Below are 3596 nucleotides of genomic sequence, written 5' to 3'. Positions count from 1 at the left end.
GAATGCTTTGGATAATCCTTACGGTATATCTCTCCTTACTTTCTTCATGAGTAGCTAAGTAATTTAGTGTTGATATTATGTTGAACTAGAGTTTAATTGTTTGTGGGTGTTGTTTTATTTACATGGATATTAGTTGTCGAGTATGAATTCCACCATTGTTTGAGCTTATGGGTTGGAATTTGATTGGTGAAAACATCAAATCTCCAAATTGGTTTGTTGTGTGAAAGCCCCAAACTTTAGAAACCCTTTATTATTCTTGAAAGAGATATGAAGGTGAACATTAGGTAATCCCTTACCTCCTTAAAAGAGGGTTATAGGGGGATAAGGCAATGGTGAACAATTGAGCCTATGGTTTACTACCTTTTACAATCTTAGAAATAAGTGTATTGGGAGTGTAAATCATTCCAAGAGAATCATCCTAGATATAGGGATGCTTGGTTGAGATTTTTGGTAATTATGAAAATGTGTACACTTGTTAGGTGCTCGAAAGAGCCAGCGGGTGAAATCATTGTGGTTTTGTTGAAAGATTGACCCCAATGAGGTTAGACCTAGCCTATCCTTTAGTTAGTAACTATATTTCATGATGATCCAACATCAACCCACATGTATTATCTCTAGGTATACATAATCTTTAGATTCCCCCCCAATCATGAATTTTAAGTAAAAGTTCCATTCACCAAGTGCTTGTTAAAGTTTGTTGTGAAGAGTTTCCAAAAAAATCCCCCAATTTATTTTACATGTTTTTTATTAGCATTCTTGGTAAACTTATAGTAATGTGAACATCCATAGGGTTTGAAGTCTATAAATTCACTCCTTGAGATTAGACCCCAATTAAAATTGGGTTACTTGACAATGACTACGTGACCCCTAATTATTGGAGTGAGTTAAGCGTTATCAAAATGGCATCGTTTTCGGTAAGTGACATATAGATTTTGCTTGTGTGGTGTCATTCTTACTTGAGAATCCCAAAGTGGTGTTGCTCTTGGGTGTATTTATTTGTCGAAACACCGCTATTCACCCATATTTTGACTTGTTTTGAGAATAAAAATTGTGTTAATTATATTGAATTGAGAGCTAAATTGTGTTTTGTGGCTAACCGATGTGATTAGAAATACAGGGTAGATTTTTCATGGATTTGGATGAAAATTAGATGTATATCATGATGATGTGAAAGACCATATTGATCAAGTCCAAAAACATGTGTAGATGCATGAGAGAAAGGTTAAAATAAAGGAACTGAGGAAGTACAAGAATTAAGAGAAGAAATATAGAAAATTCTAGTGATGCAATGTGAACTCGACGCGTTGCATCGAATGGGAAAAGTTGTACCTTAGACAAAATTCTATGAGTAACTTCCAGTACATCGACGCGAAGTCAACGTGATACGTCGATGTGTAGGTTTTGAGCCTTAACCAAATTTTTAGGAGTAACTTCCAGTGCATCAACGTGATGTCAATGCATCGCATCGATTTGTAAAGTTTGAAGACTGAGTCAGATTTTGAGGAGACAATTCCAGTGATATAACGCAATGTCGACGTATCACATCGTGTGTTGCAGAAATAGGACTCAGCCAGATTTTCAAAGACAAATTCCAATGCATCAATGCGATGTTGACGTGATGTATTGGCTGGATCGACACAGCTAGTGATACGTCGCATCATGGCTTCAGATCTGGTGAAATTTTCCTAAGTATAAATGGAACACGTGAGCACAATTCCAAAATAATATTGGGGCAAGCAAAGTAGCGGCGGAAAAGCTTAGAATTCTTTCTTTTAGGGTTCTTATTATTACTTTTGAACTTCTTTACTTCAAGATTTATTATGGGTATGATTAATTACTTGTTTTTTATGTTTAACTCAAACATGAGTGGCTAAACAACCTTGTTCTAGGGTTGAGGCCAAGAACATGATTACTCTTTGATATTATTTAAAGTAGTTTCTTTTTGGATTATCATCTGGATTGTTCTTAATTTATTGAGATCACTATTTTAATGAGTGGCCACCATTAGAATAAATATATATTTCTATGTAAATCCGGGAGGAGAATCATGGGGTAGAGTGAAGAAATTAAGGAGCAAGGTTGTTAGCCTTTTATAAAATAAGGGGTGTGAATTAGCATCTAGGATAGGGATATACCTAGAAGCCTTGTTTGGTTTAATTGCAAGAAGATTACTTTATGAATCTGGAAGAATTATTGTATCTCTATAGGGATTGTAGCTGCAATATTCAATAGATGGAAGATTTGAGGTCGGAAAACCAAAATAGTAACCTAAACCTTGTGAACCAACAACCTGATAACAAATTAAACCATTATAAGAATAGAGAATTGTATGATTGTTCAAAAAGCCTTAACCCTGGAATTCTTATCAATATTGTTTACAATCGTTGCTTGCTTTGCTCTAGTCATCAAATTTTATTTCTTATTTACCAATTTACATTTTTATTCTTAATTTCAAAACATATTGATACTTTACAACACTTACTACTCATTGTCTAAAACTAAAAGTTTGTTAAAATTCTAGTTGATTAGTCCTTGTGGGAATGATATCTGATTGTCTAAATCACCATATTACTTGTATGATCATGTGCACTTGCTTGTGCATATGAGTCGCGAGAAGTTTTTGGTGTCGTTGCTGAGGACTAATATAATTAGTAAATTGCTAAATTTTTGGTTTTGATATTAAGTTTATGTGTTTACAACTTGATCTTAGCGACTGAATTTTATTAGGTTTAGCTGAATAAAGGAATAGTGAGAAATAAAGAATTGGTATAGCCTTTTTTAGAACCAGAATAGATCTTTCAACAAAGGCAAAGAATGGTTGAACAAAGAAATGCGTCAGTCGATCCAAATGCTAGAACTGTACCACCTCAGGTTATTCCAGTTATTCCTGCTCAACCAGCTACTAGACCTATTCGTGAGGTGGCAATCCCACTCATGAACTATGTGACAAATTGTATTTGCAAGCCAAAACTAGGAGGTCGATTTGAATTGATGCAGAGTATGGTGCGATTGCTGAATTAAGCGGACGAAGATCCACAGCAACACATACAGACCTTCCTGGAAATAAGCAATACTTACATTCCTAAAGGGGTGAGTTTTGATTAAGTCAGATTAACATTCTTTCCCTTCTCTCTAAAAAGGGAAGCAAAAAGGTGGTTACATGATAAACCACCACTCTCCATCACTTCATAGGAAAAAGGTGGTTCCTTATTAGATTCTTTCTATATGGGAAAAGTGCATGCTTGAGGAGTGAGATCTTAAGTTTCAGATAGAAAAAAGGAGAGAATCTCTACTAAGCTTGGGAAAAATTTAAGGGTATGCTAAAAACTTTCCCTCACCATCATCAGTCAATTGATGTTATTGTTCATAATTTAATTGAGGAACTGGAGCCACACTCGAAAATTCTCTTGGATTCAGCAGCAGGTGGATAGGCTCTTGAGAAGATGTATGAAGAATTGTACACACTACTAAATTAGATTTCACAAGGGAATCCTGACTAGCATGCTGATTCAAGGAGTATCCCTAGGAAGGTTGTGGGGATATTGAAGATAGACCAGTTCACTGCATTACAAGCACAAATTGTAGAAATGTAAAAT

At 35.2% G+C, this 3596-nt stretch overlaps 1 non-coding gene across 1 annotated transcript; it reads right to left on the bottom strand.

Moving 5' to 3' along the window:
• Positions 1-3239: 3239 nt before the first annotated feature.
• On the bottom strand, positions 3240-3346 carry LOC124895111. Its single transcript, XR_007051523.1, has one exon. It is a non-coding gene; the product is annotated as a small nucleolar RNA R71 (small nucleolar RNA).
• Between the last annotated feature and the right edge of the window lie 250 nt (positions 3347-3596).

This window comes from Capsicum annuum, unplaced genomic scaffold (genome assembly GCF_002878395.1).
Source record: "Capsicum annuum cultivar UCD-10X-F1 unplaced genomic scaffold, UCD10Xv1.1 ctg80009, whole genome shotgun sequence".
Taxonomy (NCBI): Eukaryota; Viridiplantae; Streptophyta; class Magnoliopsida; order Solanales; family Solanaceae; genus Capsicum; species Capsicum annuum.
Note: the sequence above shows the minus strand (reverse complement) of the source record. Positions and strands in the feature narration are given on the sequence as shown.